The sequence below is a fragment of the Scylla paramamosain genome, chromosome 3, assembly GCF_035594125.1.
Source record: "Scylla paramamosain isolate STU-SP2022 chromosome 3, ASM3559412v1, whole genome shotgun sequence".
NCBI classification, from domain to species: Eukaryota; Metazoa; Arthropoda; class Malacostraca; order Decapoda; family Portunidae; genus Scylla; species Scylla paramamosain.
In genome coordinates this window covers 15,492,501-15,512,500 of record NC_087153.1, presented here as the reverse complement: position 1 = coordinate 15,512,500, position 20,000 = coordinate 15,492,501, and the positions used below count along the sequence as shown (strand labels likewise).

The following is a 20,000-nucleotide window of genomic DNA, read 5'->3' as shown; positions in this document are numbered from 1 at the left end:
TTAAACAATTTAATTTACGTAATCATAGGTACTCGGAAAATACATACATACATACGGACAAATAGACGGACGGAGAGACAGACAGACAGAGAGACAAACGGACAAACAAACAAACATGCAAACAAACAAAGGGACAGGGAGACAGACAAATAAACAGGCAGACAGAGATATAGGAAGACAGACAAACAGATAAAATAACAGGCAGCCAAAACAGACACACACATACACACACACACACACACACACACACACACACACACACGCACAGAAGGAAGGCAACAGCGGGTCACTAAAGGCAGGTCAAGGGTCATTGTGCACAGGTCATGGAATCACTAGAGAGGTCAAGGGTCACTAAAGACTGGTCACGGGTCTCATTCAGGTCAGAGGTCACTGTGGGTGGGTCTTAGGCTACTGGGAGGTCACTGGGAGGTCACACAAGGGTCACTGAAAGGAGAGGTCACTGGTTTGGCCAGGAGGAAGAAGAAAAGCTAAAAGTGAGAAAATGAAAGAATAAAATGAAGATGGAAAGTAAGAGAGAGAGAGAGAGAGAGAGAGAGAGAGAGAGAGAGAGAGAGAGAGAGAGAGAGAGAGAGAGAGAGAGAGAGAGAGAGAGAGAGAGAGAGAGAGAGAGAGAGAGAGAGAGAGAGAGAGAGAGAGAGGAGAAAGTAAGGAAGACAGAGGAGGAGGAGGAGGAGGAGGAGGAGGAGGAGGAGGAGGAGGAGGAGGAGGAGGAGAAAAAAAAAGGAGGAGGAGGAAGAGGAGGAGGAAGAGGAGAGTCACGAATAAAAGAAAGATAGTAAGAGAAAGCAACAATGAAGAGGCAGAGGAAAACGAAGAAGAGAAGGAAGAGGAAGAAAAAGAGAAGGAGATGGTGCAGAGAAGGAGGAGGAGGAGGAGGAGGAGGAAGAAGAATTACGACGCACGAGTGGATCGGGGAAAACTCACTAATGGCTTTATTTTACTACTACCTCTTTCTACGAACCCTTTTGTATAATTCTGAAGAAGCTTTAACACACTCAGGAGTCTTACAGCGCTGGTAGAGAAGCTGGAAATATCACCTGCACCTCTTACTGTCCTCTTGGTGGTGGTGGTGGTGGTGGTGGTGGTGGTGGTCCTCTTCCCTTTCACTATCTTGTGTCTTATTTTGTTTAGGTTAAATAGTGGTGCTTATCTCATTCTCGTAAGGGTCAACGTGTCTGATGCTGTTGGGTCTTCCTTTGTGTTCCTGTGTTTTTGTTTCTGTTGTTCTTTGTTGTTGTTGTTGTTGTTATTTTTTCAGAAAGAGAGAGAGAGAGAGAGAGAGAGAGAGAGAGAGAGAGAGAGAGAGAGAGAGAGAGAGAGAGAGAGAGAGAGAGAGAGAGAGGCGTGCAAGGTGAAGCGAAAACAAGTCATCGTTTATCTCTGTTTTGGTCATTCATTTTCTTCTTCTTCTTCTTCTTCTTCATCTTCTTCATCATCATCATCTTCTTCTTCTTCTTCCACTTCTTCTTCTTCTACTTTCTCACCCTTCTCATCCTTCTTTTCTTGCTACTACTACTATTACTACTACTACGACTGCCACTACCACTTTTTTTTTTTTTTTTTTTTTTTTTTTATGTAGGAAGGATACTGGCCAAGGGCAACAAAAATCTAATAAAAAAAATGCCCACTGAAATGCCAGTCCCTAAAAGGGTCAAAGCAGTGGTCAAAAATTGGTGGATAAGTGTCTTGAAACCTCCCTCTTGAAGGAATTCAAGTCATAGGAAGGTGGAAATACAGAAGCAGGCAAGGAGTTCCAGAGTTTACCAGAGAAAGGGATGAATGATTGAGAATACTGGTTAACTCTTGCGTTAGAGAGGTGGACAGAATAGGAGTGAGAGAAAGAAGAAAGTCTTGTGCAGCGAGGCCGCGGAAGGAGGGGAGGCATGCAGTTAGCAAGATCAGAAGAGCAGTTAGCATGAAAATAGCGGTAGAAGACAGCAAGAGATGCAACATTGCGGCGGTGAGAGAGAGGCTGAAGACAGTCAGTTAGAGGAGAGGAGTTGATGAGACGAAAAGCTTTTGATTCCACCCTGTCTAGAACAGCAGTATGAGTGGAACCCCCCCAGACATGTGAAGCATACTCCATACATGGACGGATAAGGCCCTTGTACAGAGTTAGCAGCTGGGGGGGTGAGAAAACTGGCGGAGACGTCTCAGAACACCTAACTTCATAGAAGCCGTTTTAGCTAGAGATGAGATGTGAAGTTTCCAGTTCAGATTATAAGTAAAGGACAGACCGAGGATGTTCAGTGTAGAAGAGGGGGACAGTTGAGTGTCATTGAAGAAGAGGGGATAGTTGTCTGGAAGATTGTGTCGAGTTGATAGATGGAGGAATTGAGTTTTTGAGGCATTGAACAATACCAAGTTTGCTCTGCCCCAATCAGAAATTTTAGAAAGATCAGAAGTCAGGCGTTCTAGGCTTCCCTGCGTGATATGTTTACCTCCTGAAGGGTTGGACGTCTATGAAAAGACGTGGAAAAGTGCAGGGTGGTATCATCAGCATAGGAGTGGATAGGACAAGAAGTTTGGTTTAGAAGATCATTAATGAATAATAAGAAGAGAGTGGGTGACAGGACAGAACCCTGAGGAACACCACTGTTAATAGATTTAGGAGAAGAACAGTGACCGTCTACCACAGCAGCAATAGAACGGTCAGAAAGGAAACTTGAGATGAAGTTACAGAGAGAAGGATAGAAACCGTAGGAGGGTAGTTTGGAAATCAAAGCTTTGTGCCAGACTCTATCAAAGGCTTTTGATATGTCCAAGGCAACAGCAAAAGTTTCCACCAAAGTCTCTAAAAGAGGATGACCAAGACTCAGTAAGGAAGAAGATCACCAGTAGAGCGTCCTTGACGGAACCCATACTGGCGATCAGATAGAAGGTTGTGAAGTGATAGATGTTTAAGAATCTTCCTGTTGAGGATAGATTCAAAAACTTTAGATAAGCAGGAAATTAAAGCAATAGGACGGTAGTTTGAGGGATTAGAGCGGTCACCCTTTTAGGAACAGGTTGAATGTAGGCAAACTTCCAGCAAGAAGGAAAGGTAGATGTTGACAGACAGAGCTGAAAGAGTTTGACTAGGCAAGGTGCAAGCACGGAGGCACAGTTTCGGAGAACAATAGGAGGGACCCCATCAGGTCCATAAGCCTTCTGAGGGTTTAGGCCAGCGAGGGCATGGAAAACATCATTACGAAGAATTTTAATACGAGGCATGAAGTAGTCAGAGGGTGGAGGAGAGGGAGGAACAAGCCCAGAATCGTCCAAGGTAGAGTTTTTAGCAAAGGTTTGAGCAAAGAGTTCAGCTTTAGAAATAGATGTGATAGCAGTGGTGCCATCTGGTTGAAGTAGAGGAGGGAAAGAAGAAGAAGCAAAGTTATTGGAGATATTTTTGGCTAGATGCCAGAAATCACGAGGGGAGTTAGATCTTGAAAGGTTTTGACATTTTCTGTTAATGAAGGAGTTTTTGGCTAGTTGGAGAACAGACTTGGCATGGTTCCGGGCAGAAATATAAAGTGCATGAGATTCTGGTGAAGGAAGGCTTAAGTACCTTTTGTGGGCCACCTCTCTATCATGTATAGCACGAGAACAAGCTGTGTTAAACCAAGGTTTAGAAGGTTTAGGACGAGAAAAAGAGTGAGGAATGTACGCCTCCATGCCAGACACTATCACCTCTGTTATGCGCTCAGCACACAAAGACGGGTCTCTGACACGGAAGCAGTAGTCATTCCAAGGAAAATCAGCAAAATACCGCCTCAGGTCCCCCCAACTAGCAGAGGCAAAACGCCAGAGGCACCTTCGCTTAGGGGGATCCTGAGGAGGGATTGGAGTGATAGGACAAGATAAAGATATGAGATTGTGATCGGAGGAGCCCAACGGAGAAGAAAGGGTGACAGCATAAGCAGAAGGATTAGAGGTCAGGAAAAGGTCAAGAATGTTGGGCGTATCTCCAAGACGGTCAGGAATACGAGTAGGGTGTTGCACCAATTGCTCTAGGTCATGGAGGATAGCAAAGTTGTAGGCTAGTTCACCAGGATGGTCAGTGAAGGGAGAGGAAAGCCAAAGCTGGTGGTGAACATTGAAGTCTCCAAGAATGGAGATCTCTGCAAAAGGGAAGAGGGTCAGAATGTGCTCCACTTTGGAAGTTAAGTAGTCAAAGAATTTCTTATAGTCAGAGGAGTTAGGAGAGAGGTATACAGCACAGATAAATTTAGTATGAGAATGACTCTGTAGTCGTAGCCAGATGGTGGAAAACTACTACTACTACTACTACTACTACTACTACTACTACTACTACTCTTTCTCTTACTCTTCCTATTCCTATTCCTCCTCCTTTTCCTCTTCCTCCTCTTCCTTTTTTTCCTCCTCCTACTACTACTACTATTACTACTACTACTACCATAATCACCACCACAACCACCCCTTCCTCCTCCTCCTCCTCCTCCTCCTCCTCCTCCTCCTCCTCCATCTCTGCCACCTCCTCCGCGGGGTCTAATTAAACCTCCGAGTCTCGAGCTCTCATGAGGCGCCGCCATAACCTTTCGCCAGATTAATGAATATACATCCTATAAGTTCCCGCTTGATTGATTAATTATGAACCAATCAAATGAACGACGACGGCGGTGGAGAGAGAGAGAGAGAGAGAGAGAGAGAGAGAGAGAGAGAGAGAGAGAGAGAGAGAGAGAGAGAGAGAGAGAGAGAGAGAGAGAGAGAGAGAGAGAGAGAGAGAGAGAGAGAGAGAGAGAGAGTTAATATTTATGATTCTCTCTCAGCACAGGTAACAACACGGCAGGAACATTTAAGCACAGGTTAGATAAGCACTTAATTGCATCAGCCCCTCAACCAACGAACTTCGCTCCTGCATATTTTTTTTTTTTTATATAGTATTAATATAACATGTTTCTCTCTCAGCCTTTCCTATTGCGCTCTATGACTGTTCCTTCGTCTGTGCTGCATGGTGCTCCTTCCGTAACCCTTGCTGTCCTTTCACCTCTTACTTATAGAATGTGTAGTGGTGGTATAGTCACACATACAACCTCGTTAGGGTCAGGAGGGCTGTTGCTATCTGTTCTTTCCTTTGTATTCCTTTGTAGTTCTCCTCCTCCTACTACTAATACTGCTATTGCTACTATTCCTCCTCCTCTCCTCCTCTTCCTGCTCCTCCTCCTCCTACTACTAATACTGTTATTGCTATTATTCCTCCTCCTCTTCCTGCTTCTCTTCCTCCTTTTCCTCCTCTACTCCTCCTTCTGCTACTATTACTACTACTACTACTACTACTACTACTACTACTACTACTACTACTACTATTATTACCATTCATTCTAATTCTCCTCCTCTTCCTCCTCTTCCTCCTCCTCCTCCTCCTCCTTCTCCTACTACTACTAGTAGTAGTATTTCCCCCTCCTATTTCTCCTCCTCCTCCCTTACTTCCTGTTCCTCCTCCTTCTCCTCCTCTACTTCCTGTTTCTCCTCCTCCTCCTCCTCCTCCCCTCCAGCTACTCAAGAACTTGTTAGAACTCTTTAAAAACCTTAATTAAATTATCTCGTAAAACCCACTTTTCTTCAATTTTCTTCATAAGAGAATGAATAAATTAAACGCGGGACGACGGGCCGAACGTGCGCCATCTTTTCTTCTTCTTTTTTCTTCACGAAGAGAAAGAGAGAAAAAAAAAAGAAGGAAAAGAAAGTGTATGATAATGATGATAATGCAAGTTTGTATCACGTGATCTTAATGAAATTACAATAAAACACTAAAGATACGTGACAGAATCCTTAACCACCTCTCTCTCTCTCTCTCTCTCTCTCTCTCTCTCTCTCTCTCTCTCTGCTCATATATGCAGCTCCCTTTCTCCCTCTTTTCTTCATTTTCCTCCTTTTATTATTCCTATATATTTTTCATCCTCCCTAATCACTCTTCTTTCGTAAGGAGCAAAAAAAAAAAAAAGTCATTATTTTGAAATTAAAGAATAGAGTGAAAAGGAGGAGAGGGTAGAATATGAAGAAAAAGAAGGAGAAGGAGGAGAAGAAGGGGAAGGGAAAGGAAGAGAAAGGAAGAAGGAGAGGAAGAAAGAGGAGGAGGAGGAGGAGGAGAAAGAGAAAGAGAAGAAGGAAAAGGAGAAGAAGATTATAAGGATGGGAGATTGAAAGTGAATGAAATGGAAGAAACTGAAGATAATGAAAGACATAAAAAAAAAAGCAATCTAGAGTACAAGAGAGAAGAAGAAAAATAACAAAAGAAAACAAGTAAACAAGTATAACAGATTATTTCTCTATCGTAAGTGTGGAGACAATTCATTCACATTTAACAATCACATGAACTCGTATGTAAATAATTTCCTCTTTTTTTTCTTTCACTTCTATTATTATCTTCTACTTCTATTCCTTGTCTACATTTCACTCATCTCCGGCGAATACTTTCACCCATATATAAAAGAATATCCCTTGTTTTCTTTTTACTTTCGATATATTTACTCCCTTCCACTTTGTTTTTTTCTTTTCCTTCTTCTATTTCCACTCCCCTACTCCCTCGGGTACAATTTGTTCATCCTCAACAAAAACCTCACCCACATGTAAATAAACGTCTGCTCTCTTTTCATGCTTTCAATACGTCTCTCACTCCCACTTTTTTCTCTTCCGACTTTTGTTACTCTTCCCTCTCCTCCTCTATGGTTCATTCATAATAATCACCAAATATTTATGTACACGCCAAATATAAATATAACATTTCTTTCCTTCTTACATTCGATACATATCATTCACTCACTTCTCTTGCTTTACCTCCTCCTACTACTACTCCTCTACCACCACCACCACCACTACTACTACTACTACTACCACCATCATCACCCACCCACCCACCCACCCACCCCACACACTCCCCGGGAAACGAAAACTCTCTATATTTCTGCACTCGCTCGATCCCCGCCTGACTTTCCCCATTTACACGCTCTGCCTGACGCTTGATTCCCTAACTCAATTGACCTCAACTTGATCCCCCCTCTGTGCTAACGCCATCCCTCTCTAACACCTCCTCTCCCACCCCCTGCCGCTCTCGCCACGGCCCCTTCACCTCTGCCGCTCCGTCACGTGGGCAAAAACAAGGCTTGCCGCAGCATCGTAGCCCGGAGGAGTCGCTAAGTCGCGCATTCGTCATTTGAGAATCTGGCGAGGTGGTTCATTTTTAATTTCACGTTCCCGGGAGGTTAAGGAGGAAGCGGGGAGCAAGAGAAGGTTGGGTTTGATTGGATTGAGTTGATGTTTTAGTGAACCGTTCTGATTCACGTCACTCGTTTTTATTTACTGTTTTTTTTTGTTACTTTTTTTGTCTCTGACTGTGCCTCTCTCTCTCTCTCTCTGATGGGCACCTTTTTTATTTTCTTTCCTTTTTCTTCGGCTCTCTTAGTCTTCGTATATGAAAGACTTGTTCCTTTTATCTCCTTACATCTCACGTCCTCTGTGTCACGAAGGGAGGAGGAGGAGGAGGAGGAGGGAGGAGGGAGGAGGAGGAGGAGGAGGAGGAGAGAGGAGGAGGAGGAGGAGGAAGAAAGGGAGGGAGCTGCAGGAGATAAGGAAAAGGAGAAAGGGAGGAGGATGAAACTGAATACTCGCATGTGGAAAGTGAGATAAAAAGAGGAGGAAGAGGAGAAAAAGGAGGAGGAGGAGGAATGGTTGGAATAAAAGATAAACTGGAAGAGAAGCAAAGAAATATTACAGATAAAAGAAAATTAAGAATCGTTAACGTTAAGAGAGAGAGAGAGAGAGAGAGAGAGAGAGAGAGAGAGAGAGAGAGAGAGAGAGAGAGAGAGAGAGAGAGAGAGAGAGAGAGCAACACGGAAGAGACACAGGAACGGGAATGGGGGGAAAATCACACACATACAGAGCACACAAGTTTGGAAGGAAGGTACAAGGGGAGGCGCCGCGGTGATAACAGGGAGAAAGGGAAACAAAGGGGAGGCATAGGAAGATGAGACAAACGAGGAAGAGGCGGAGAGAGAGAGAGAGAGAGAGAGGAGAGAGAGAGAGAGGAGAGAGAGAGAGAGAGAGAGAGAGAGAGAGAGAGAGAGAGAGAGAGAGAGAGAGAGAGAGAGAGAGAGAGAGAGAAGCAGTGTGTGAAAGTGAAGCTATTGTTGCCTCTTCCTCCTCCTCCTCCTCCTCCCTACCGCTCCTCCTCATCATCCCCCTCCTCCTCCTCCTCCTCCTCCTCCCTCTTCTCCAGCCTCCAGGTAAGTAAGCACCGTACCGGTTTTGGGTGTTCCTGCAGGTATTCATTAGATAATTGCGGTGGTGTGTCGGGCGACGCTTAACTGCATCGTTTATGAGTTGTTGTTTTAATGTTATTGCTGTGGTGAGCTATTATTATTATCATTATTATTATTATTATTATTATTATTATTATTATTGTTTATTGTTGTTGTTGTTGTTGTTGTTGTTGTTGTTTGTTGTTGTTGTTGTTGTTGGTGTGGTGGTGGTGGTATTCCTGTAGTTTATATATTTATTTATTTATTTTTTTTTTTAGTTTTTATCAATAAGTACAAAATGAGAGAGAAGGACCTCAGTGGAAAGAGGAGAGGAGAGAGAGAGAGAGAGTGAGAGAGAGAGAGAGAGAGAGAGAGAGAGAGAGAGAGAGAGAGAGAGAAGAGAGAGAGAGAGAGAGAGAGGTGAAGGCTGATAAGAAACCGCGATCCCATATAGATATAGGAAAAGCGAGAGAAGAGGAACAAAAGTAAAGATCAATAAATACAAAATTTTAGTAACTTACTTCGAATAAGTCAGAAGAAGATATTTTCATTACTTTTAATTCATTATATTTGTGTCGTAAACGTCCTATGAACTGTTAAAAAGAATGCGGTACAGGTAACAGTAACATCAGGTGTGGTGGTTGAGTAGTAGTAGTAGTAGTAGTAGTAGTAGTAGTAGTAGTAGTAACAGAAGAAGTGAAAAACTACCAGAGACGCTCCGTAATTATAGCACAACTACTACCGATAAACAAAATCATAAAAAAAAAAGACGAAAACACCAAGATTTAAACACATCCTCTGTTTCCATTAAAAAAAAAAAAAAAAAAACAGAGACGACATTGAGGGAATCGGGGAGGGGAGAAGGGAGTGAGTGAGTCAGAGAGGGAAGGAAGAGCGGAAGTGAGCGTAATGGCAGTGATATGTGCGTGAGAGGCCACCATTAGGGAAGGATGTATGGTGTTGGTGAGGTGGAAAATATGTCACGGATAATATTATAATGTTCAGGATTGCGTTCACCGGGTCAGAGGGCGGTGGGAAGAAGGGAGAGGGAGGGGTATGGAGGTAAAGAGAGGGAGGAAGGCAGGGAAGAGGGAATGCGAGGGTGGTAATGGGAACAAGTGAGGGCTGGGAAGGCGTGAAGGAGGGAGACGAGGGATAGGCAACAGGGAAGCTTAGTTATCTGGACGCGAAAAATAGGTGATGGCCCCATTGTCTCTGTGGGGAGCCTCAGTCCAGCCCGGTGTTGTGCATATCACACTCACACACATTCTCTCTCTCTCTCTCTCTCTCTCTCTCTCTCTCTCTCTCTCTCTCTCTCTCTCTCTCTCTCTCACACACACACACACATAAACATACACAACACAATTTTTCCTCCTTTTCCAGATTCAGAGTCAGAAAACCTAGAACGACATAATTAGTATTGGAGGTAGACTTAAAGATATTCTATTTAAAGGTTTCATGGTCACGAATTAGATAAGATAAATAACGTGAATACAATCTAGAAACTATCTTGGTAAGGATGAGTCGTACCATACTGAAGACATTTGAAATACAAGGAATAAATATTATATACTGGACTTCACTAGTGAAAGAAAACCGATAAAAAGTACGTTGAGGGCACTGGAAAGGCCAGTATAGGGAACGATTCCGAGAAGCTGGTCGTAAAAATCAAAAGAAAATAAGAACACTGCAAAAAGACCACTTGACCTACACAAAGGAGCTCCTCGGGACTTTGAAAGGTCAACACTGATAAAAAGACAAACCAAAACGGAAAAAAAACAACAACAAAAAAAGAAAAAAAAACAAAGGGAACAACACAAGCGTATCAGTAAAGATGGGAAGGGAGCGTGGCTGGCAGACCAAAGCAGGGCTGTAGGAAAGAGTGACTTACAGTACAGCGCAGGGGAGAGATGAAACTGAAAAGTTATCGGGTAGACTTTGGCAGAGATTGGCGTGGTACCAAGTCATGGAAAATGTTTGGCTTTTGTTTCGCACTGCACTTGTTGAAGGTGGTAGTGGTTAAGAGAGAGAGAGAGAGAGAGGAGAGAGAGAGAGAGAGAGAGAGAGAGAGAGAGAGAGAGAGGAGAGGATGAGAGAGAGAGAGAGAGAGAGAGAGTTACGTAGTGGCCCCTGTAGTAGCACGGGGCCTGGGTGACGGTAACTCGGCCTCGACAGGGAATTCAGTGCCGTGGAAACTCGACCCGAGAGTGAAAACGGTTTGGCACGCACTCGACCCGCCATTTACTTGATGAAATACGAAAACTCAGTGTGAAATTTCGCTCGGGTTTCTGTCGCCGGCGGAAGGTTCTCTCCGTTAAAGGTTAATGAAGGCATAGAGCGATGCAGCGGGGAAAACAGACTTAGCGGGAAAAGAAAGAAAGGGAGGAGGGGAGGGGGGAAGGCGCGTGGCCGAGTGGGAAGGAATGTGATGAGAGAGGGTCTTGGGATCACGGACTATAAAAGTATATTGCCGTGTTCGAAAAAATACCTACCTGGCGGCGGGAAGATTCCTGACGGAGGAAAAAGTGCTGCACGTGTCGGAGAGCGAGGAGAAAAAATACGCGAAGGAAAAACAGAAAAAGAACTTACACTAACATGGAATTTCTGAAATGCTAAGTATATTCTGTTTTGCTGGAGGAATAAATAATGGAAGACGAAATTTTGTACATGGCAAGGAAACTTCAAACGAATGATATCCCCAACACTCGACTCTTGATCTTGTTTTGTCACGTCCTGCAAGAATGGATAAGAACGAATGTATTTTATTGTATCTTGTTATGATTCACGGACAACACAACAACAACAACAACAACAACAACAACAACAACAACAACAACAACAAAATAAGCGAATGAAAGAAAGCACACACAAAAAAAAAAAAAAACCAGATCAACAACAAACAGACAAAGAGAAAGACAAGAGGAAGGAGGAAAAGGAAGAAGAGCAACAGGAGAATTAGCAGAAGGAGTAAGACGAGGAATGAAGAAAAAAAAAAGAAAGGAAAAGAGAAACGAAGGAAGGAAGGAAGGAAGAAAGGAAGGAAAGTAGAGGAGAGAAGAAAGGAAGGAAGGTTTACGAGTAAGGAGCTTTCCACGAGATGTTTTGTCAGGCTGTGGTCGGAAGCCGCGTCGCGTTTTGGTGCATATTGAGGAGGTGAACAATGCCTCGTAAAGCCTACTAAAGTATGGAAGGGCCGGGTGAGGAGAGGCGAGGCGAGGCGAGAGGCGCGGCACCAAGGCAGACAAGGGGCGACCCACACGGAGGTCCCCAGCACACACAGGCCTCTCGCTCATGACTCCAGGTTGCTGCTGCTGTTCATTTTCTCGTTAATCCTCCGTTCCGTGACTTTCTCCCCGAGTGTCACCGCTGATTTTAGCACTCTTTTCGTTCCCTTTCGGCATTTTTTTTTTTAACTCTCTCTCTCTCTCTCTCTCTCTCTCTCTCTCTCTCTCTCTCTTTCACGTGTACGGTAAGGCCTCTTCCGCCTCCCTCATGACGTGTTGCTATTGTTTTTGTTAGATATATTTGATGTTCTTATCAGTGTCACGGCAGATCTTGAGATTTTTCTTTTTTTTACTTGTCTCTATGTCTATTATGGTTCTAGTGGGTGGTGCGCTCTCTCTCTCTCTCTCTCTCTCTCTCTCTCTCTCTCTCTCTCTCTCTCTCTCTCTCTCTCTCTCTCTCTCTCTCTCTGGAATGGTTAGGTTAGGTCTGCTTTTAGTCTTGACATGTTTCCTCTCTTGTTGCCCTCCTGTTTATTCACTTATTTATTTATTTATCCATTTATTTATTTGTTCATTTATTTATTTATTTACTTATGTGTCGGCTCATTGGCTCTGCTTTATGTGGTCACTTCAGACACATTCTACCTGAGACTTTGTTATGAATGGATGTTTACCTGCTATTCTCCCTTTCATACACGAGGTAATCAGATCAAGGTAAAAAAAAAAAAAAAACAGAATAAGAAAAGGTCCGATAATTGTCTTTTTTTTTCAACACCACCGCCGCCCAAAGAGAGAGAGAGAGAGAGAGAGGAGGAGAGAGAGAGGAGAGAGAGAGAGAGAGAGAGAGAGAGAGAGAGAGAGAGAGAGAGAGAGAGAGAGAGAAAATGAAAGGAAAGAATTGAAAAAGAAAAGAACCAACTCAAATTATTACGACTGTTTTAATTCCTTAGCCATATCAATGTATACTATTTTTTTTTCCTTTCTTTTATATATATAAGTGTTATTACGTTATTTCTTTGCTGTGGGTTAACTGGATCGACATTTACACACACACAGACACACACACACACAAACAAAAAGAAGAAAAAAAACTATATGACTTTTATTAGTATTTTTTTTTTTTTAACTATATCGTTGTACGTAACTATACAATATTCTTATGACTTATATACACAACTGCTATTATTTCCTGTACTTCCGGTGTAGGTGACTGTACCGACAAGCTTGACGCGGAAGTTACGATTACCTATTATTTATTTATTTATTTTTTTCATCGGAAGTGGGAAGTGAAGGAATAAAGTACTCATTCAATACCCGCGCCAGGAATAAAGTACTCATTTCTCAGCCCGTGTTAGGAATAAGGTACTCATTTCTCAGCTCGTGTTAGGAATAAAGTACTGATTCCTTTGCCCGTGTTAGGAATAAAGTACTGATTCCTTTGCCTGTGTTAGGAATAAAGTACTCATTCCTACCCCCTTCACTACCTACCTCCTCCAACTTGTCACGATGTCAGTCATATAAGATTTTTTTTACCCCAACACTCTTTATTAATCACTTCCTTGCAACTTTTTCTATGGGCGTTTCTTTATATACTTATTACTTTCTATTTTTTTTTTTTGCCTCCAGGTAATTGTAGCAACATTCCCCACTAACCACTTCCCTGTTCTTAATTTGGTTTTCTAGGGAGTCATCTCATACACCCGTTATTACTTTCTCTCTCTCTCTCTCTTGTTGTTGCTGACTGCAGGTAATTGGAAGAACGAACCCTGGGGACTAATACGATTACGTCACGGTCTCACTCCCAGTACCCGATCTTTCTTAGTTCGTCTCGTCTCGTTGTGCCTGCCCTGATTTTTTTTTTTTTTGGGGGGGGGTTCTTATGGTGCTGTTATTAACTTCTCGTTATTGCTGCGGGGTAATTAGATCCTTGGCACAAAAAAATAAGGGTTTATAGGCATTCGTGATTATTGTTTCATTTTATTTTCTTACTCGTTTTCGTTGTAGTTTCTTTATTTGCTTGGGATTGTTCAAGTTATGGTTGTATTTTTTCTTTTCATTTGTTTTTATATAATATCTTTAAAAAGCAATCCCTTACAACCAACAAAAAAATAAAAAAATAAATAAACAGAAATAGAAACAAATAGAAGAATAAGTAATTTCAATAAACGGTTATAAATTATTTTCATTAACATCTTATTCTCCTTCAGTTATTTACTTTTTGTAACTCACATTTACGAACGTACGATCAAAATTATTAATATTATTCTAACCTTATTTTCATTTGTAGGTTACACGTCATTAGATCTACGTTATAGGCATAAACATTACCATTACAGGTGGTTCTTTTATTAGTATCATATTTCTACATGGAGCTGATATAAGTCATTAGATCAACATCTTTGAGACAAAATGACGATTATATGTATAATTTTTTACAACTTTCATTTCTGGTCTCATGGCGTGATAACATAAGAATCTGTGTTTCCTGTTCCTCTTTTCTCCACGCTGCTACACACGCAGTACTCATCCCTAGTCCATTATTCTCACGACAGTTATCACATGTTTCCGCTTAATTCACGGCGTTAACACTATTTGCTACATCACTATTTCCTCCCTTTGTACTCATTAACGACTTCCTTCTTTCCTCAATCTTGTTTCCTGCAACTTTATGACCACGCTCCTCGCACCTTCGCCTCCTCCCTCTCGTTTTCTCGCGCCTCACTTCACTCCACCTTACCTTACCCTGTTTTCCACCACTGGCAGGAACACCTCAATCTGTCGCGCGCCCCTTCCTCGCCTGCAATGAAAACACCTCCGCCACGGCCTTAAATTTACTTTCCATTACTCTCAGCTATTCCCGCATACACGTAAATCCACATTTTAATCCTCAATTTCAGCACGTCTCGTATTTTCCTGTGTAATTCTTTCCCCCCCAAAACACCAAGACCACAACGATTCTTTTCCATTTTTCCCAGACGCGACGTTCGTTCCTCCTCGGCCGCCACAACCAACCAGCCAGCCAGCCAGCCACCTCCTGCCGCAAGTGGGTCGCTCCTCCTCCTCCTCCTCCTCTCTCTTTCTCCAGCCTGCAGTTTGGTATTGGTGGGAAAGAAGAGGATCAGCGGTAAATTCCTTTCGGTAATTGCTTGAACTTGTGCAATATTAGGTGTGTGTGTGTGTGTGTGTGTGTGTGTGTGTGTGTGTGTGTGTGTGTGTGTGTGTGTGTGTGTGTGTGTGTGTGTGTGTGTGTTCCTGTTTGGCTGGCGTGGAAACACTATATAGGCGAGACGCTCTTTCCCCCATCTCTTCTTCTTCTCCTCCTCCTCCTCCTTCTGCCCCTCCTTTGCCTTGTTCCCCCCGCGCACCGAGATGGGACACGGCCACGATTAACGAGAGGGCGTAAATCATGCCTTATTGAATCTCGGCCGCGATGGATGGGCGAGTGATGGAGGCGGCGGGCGGCGAAGGCGACGACGACGACGACGACGGTGGTGGTGGTGGTGGGTGGTGGTGGTGGTGGCAGTGACGGTGGTGAGTGGGATGTAGGGGAGATAATAAAGAAGGGAAGGAGTTCTCTCTCTCTCTCTCTCTCTCTCTCTCTCTCTCTCTCTCTCTCTCTCCATCTCTCTCTTCTCCTCTCTCTCTCCTCTCTCTCTCTCTCTCTCTCTCTCTGTGTCCGTCTCCAGGGTGATGTGATTACCTGAAATAAAAAGATCTGATTACGCCACCAGAGGAAGGAAACAGTTCTAATCACAAGCGCCAAGGGTTCCCTCCTGCCTGTAATCAATATTCCACAAACAAAAGTCTGCGACAAGGCGAGGACACATTGGTATGAGCCACGGAGGACGATGAAGTTAATCTAGATCCTCTTTCTATTAAGTCAAAATAAAATATGATAGCAGATGAAAATACTTGTACTCATATTTTTGGAATTCGCTGAACAAATCCGAACTGTTTTTTCTGGAGGGTCTTCAGTGACGGCCAGCACACAGGATGCACAGCCACGCATGTAATCCAAAAGTTGATGGAGCCTCTTATTTCCTGCAGTGCCTCTTTCGAACTGAACTAATTAAATGTGAAAAAAAGTAACAATCCAGTGATGAAATACTTTTTAAGGGTGAAGAAGGCCAACCAAGGGCACAAAAAAAAAAAAAAAAGCAGGCAAGATGTCGCTCGTAAAATTTAAAAAAAGTTCGGAAAAAGGAGGCCAAATTAGCTCCTGGGATATTTTGATGCTCCTCTTTAAAACGGTTCAGGCCATAGAGAGGCTGCAAAACAGAAACCAGCAGAAATTACCAGTGAAAGGGAGGAAAGAGTGAAGGCAGCGATTCACTCCTTCATTAAAGGGATGGATAGCAATGGAGGTTGATTGACAAAATAGAGAGAAAAAAAAATAAAAAGACAAGCGAACTTTCTTAAACACACATCTCATGACACCATGTAAATATTCCTTGATCAACGATGGTCCGGGAGAGTAGACAAAGTAGCGGCTTCCATCGCGCACTGCAAACCAAAGAACCCTTCAAGAGTAATCCGAGCCGCCACCTGCGTGAGCTGCCCACCCCGCTGAGTGGCGGTGATGCACTGCCTCAAGTACCACTCACGAGGAAGGGAGCGGGTACAATATTGTTTTAGTCTGTAATTGTATGAAAGTAATTTATCTTTTCCACCCTCCTCTCTCTCTCTCTCTCTCTCTCTCTCTCTCTCTCTCTCTCTCTCTCTCTCAACTTATCAGATATCACCCCACCGCGTCCCGTCATAACGACCAGTTAACGAGGTGATCGAGAAGCTAAACGACCTTGAATAAACACTGCTGCTGAGGGAGACACGACCTCCTGCTAACACCACATTTCCGGCTTATGTAATATATATATATATATATATATATATATATATATATATATATATATATATATATATATATATATATATATATATATATATATATATATATATATATATATATATATATATATATATATATAATCGGATTGCTTTGAGTTGCCTCACCTATCAGACAACACCGAATTTCTACAAACTTTGAATTTCTTTCATACAAAAAATAATGCTGATATTTGCAATTAGAATATCTACTTATGATAAGGACCTTGACAGTATATTTAGTTCTCTCTCTCTCTCTCTCTCTCTCTCTCTCTCTCTCTCTCTCTCTCTCTCTCTCTCTCTCTCTCTCTCTCTCTCTCTCTCTCTCTCTCTTCCCTGCCGTACGTTCTGGTAAGATAAGACTCTCACCGCCACTCTCGGGGCCCGCGGTAACTCCTCTTCCTGCTGCTGCAACCAGTTGGCGCAGTAAGTCATCTTGTCGGGGCTGCTGCAGCGAGGAGCAGGGCGAGGGACGGCGGGCAGGTCGTGAGGGGAAGGAAGGGGTCGTCTGGATCACAGAAAGGAGGCGGCGGCGGCTGCTGGAAGGATAGGGCTTCGCAGACTTGTGATGGAAGCCGTGTGTGTGAAGGCGAAGGCTCGAGTGAGAGGGGGAAGGCATGGCGTGCAGAGGGAAGGAAAGGGACGGATCGCTGGGAACACAATGTATATATATCATCATCCTCACTCCTATTGTTAGTGCCCGAGTCAGTGCCGCGCTGCCTGGAGCTTCCCGCCCTCATCATTTAACCGTCAAGACGCGTATGTGACTTCCCACCTTTCTGGAAAGTACGAATACAACTTTATTTCACCCACACAGTGCACAGCGGCGCCGCAGCTCCACATCACGCTCACCACCATCGTCGCTTTATCTCCAAGCACTTCCGCATTCTCTCTCCGGTATATACAACAGCAACTTCTCCTTTTCTTTTATACTGAAGGTTCCAAGCCACGAAGCATTGTTAGGTGAAGCCGGCATGCTGTCACTAAGCATTTCACGGGGCACTATCCGGAGGGAGTGTTTATTCTTTATTTTATTTATTGTCTTTTAATTTTATATATTTCGCTGTACGGCGTAATGATAAATATTTTTTTTATTTATACAACTAATCGAAGTCCACGTCTGCAAATCTAGTTTTAATCAGGATTTTGCTACTACTGCTGCTGCTGCTGCTACTACTACTACTACTACTACTACTACTACTACTACTACTACTACTACTACTACTACTACTGCTACTGCTACCCGCTACTACCACTACTACTACCGCTACTACTACTACTACTACTACTACTACTACTATTACTACCGCTACTGCTACTACTACTACTATTACTACCGCTACTACTATTTACTATTACTACCGCTACTACTACTACTACTACTACTACTACTACTACTACTACCGCTTCTACTACTACTACTACTACTACTACTACTACTACTACTACTACTACCGCTACTACTACTACTACTACTACTACTACTACTACTACTACTACTACTACTACTGTTGGTAATACTACACTTACTACTAGAACTACCAACACTTGTAATAACAATAACCACAAAAGCGTAAAGAAAGCACAGACATATTGCTCAAACACCAATGACTTAGGCGAGACTAGGCCTCTTGACTCCACCGCCGCTCGTGTCACGCCTCACCACCACCTCAGTTTGGCTTCGTCTTGGCGGGATGGAAGTAGCATGAAGGACTGCCATCTGACGGAAACTCTCGTGACTGTCTGACGGCGAAGTGTTGAAAGCAAGCAATGCAAGAAAGCGGCAATTTGAGGCTTTTGAGTTCTATGACGGAAAAAAAAAAAAGGCGGCGACGCAGCGGGGGTCTGGCGTTGGTGTGTGCAGGAAGGGAGCTGCTAGAGGACGGCGTGGCGGACATTATCATAGCATCCGGTTACGAGCCAAATTTACGAGCCAAGTCACTGAGCGGAGGCGGCGACCAGCACACGGCCCGCACCACCACCACCACCACCGCTGTCGCCGCCCGCAGGCATAAAATTTCTATGGACATACAAGCGCATCCCCATTGCTCACTGTCTTGATAGCCGCCTTCAGCTTGTGGCTGGGCGATATCGCTGCGAATCGCTCATGGATTTCAAAAAGCTCTGACCTCAAGACTGGACCATTTGTACACTAGTTTTTGTTTCGCGCCTCGTTTGGAGTAAGAAGGAAGTAGAGCAACGGATGGAAAACAGAGGAAGAAGTAAGAGTAATGAATGAGGAGGAAAGTAAGAATAATGGGTAAGAAGTAAGGAAGAAGAGTAAGGAATGAAGAGTGAAATAACGGAGATGGGGTGAAATAAGAGCAAAGTGTGAGGAGGAACAGAAGAATTAAGAGTAACGGATGAGCGGTAGAACATCACGACGCCAAGGGACTTCCTTCATAAGACGACAATGCTGAGTTAATTCATTGAACAAAGCTTGACAAAAAAAAAAAAAGGTGAAAGTGATGAGTGAAATGGAAGACAGCAACAGTATTCTCTTGTACATCGCCTCACCGCTGACCACACATGTACTGTACCTCCTTGACACACACACACAAAAAAAAAGGTTCTGAGTTAAAAGATCACAGTTTGACAAGAAAGCGATATGAAAAACAAGACTAACGCAATAGACGGTAACACTTAAATCACAGTCGTTAGTCTAGTAACACTGCCCTCACTTCCATTGTGTTTAGCGTTTGTTCCCTCAATCTTAGGACCTCTGATCTACTAGGAATCCATCAACTGTCAGATTTTGTGAGACTCTCAGCTGATCAGGTGGCTTGAGACTGAGGGAAAACGCTACACATAACAAACTTAAGTGCAGCATGTTACTCAACCGGTGATCAAAACTAAACTACAGCGAACCAAATAGAAAATACTCCCATGGCGTAAATATCGTCGTAATTGGTCTGGAGAACGTAATTTGAAACAGTAACAATAGTATTCCCAGGCGTGTTGAAGCATCATCTTTGATCCTGAATGCCACAACAAAGGGTGTTGGATCGCTTTCCGCAGTACATTCACCCAGCAGTTGCCTTGTCCTCAGTGCGCCTCGCCGGGCCAAGGTGAGCGGGTGAAGGTGAAGGCCACGCAGCACAGCCATGCCTGTGTTTGGTGATGCGTGTTCCGCCTGGCTGGACGCGGTGGATGGGCACGGGGCGGGACTGAGACGCAGGCATTGAATGGAAAGTACACACACACACGCACGCACGCACGCACGAACACACACACACACACACACACACACACACACACACACACACACACACACACACACACACACACACACACACACACACACACTCTCTCTCTCTCTCTCTCTCTCTCTCTCTCTCTCTCTCTGTCAACATGAAGTAACCAAACACGTGAGTACATACAGGAAGGAGAATCCATTCATGAGGACTTAAACACACACACACACACACACACACACACACACACACACACACACACACACACACACACAAAGAGGAAGCGCGCCTCAGATTAATTCACGGCCACTTAAGCATGCACAAAGGAACCGCAAAAAAATGACCACTAAAAATATCACAACTCTCACACAAGAACTTAATAAAATTTTAAAAGGAAGAAAACGTTATAATAAATAAATTGTTACAAAATACAACATGCGTAG

General features: G+C 43.5%; 1 protein-coding gene and 1 long non-coding RNA gene across 4 annotated transcripts in view; one reads left to right on the top strand and one right to left on the bottom strand.

Annotated features, from left to right (window-relative positions):
• The window catches only part of LOC135091259 (uncharacterized), a 185,719-nt gene that overhangs the window by 105,878 nt on the left and 59,841 nt on the right, over nt 1-20,000 (bottom strand). The gene's annotated exons all lie outside the window — the stretch shown is intronic.
• LOC135091212 (mucin-2-like) overlaps nt 1-20,000 on the top strand; it is a 73,309-nt gene that overhangs the window by 35,375 nt on the left and 17,934 nt on the right. For both annotated transcript variants that reach the window (XM_063988667.1, XM_063988659.1), the window contains exon 2: nt 14,458-14,620. The gene's annotated coding sequence lies outside the window, so the exon portion shown is untranslated. The remainder of the gene's footprint in view (nt 1-14,457; nt 14,621-20,000) is intronic.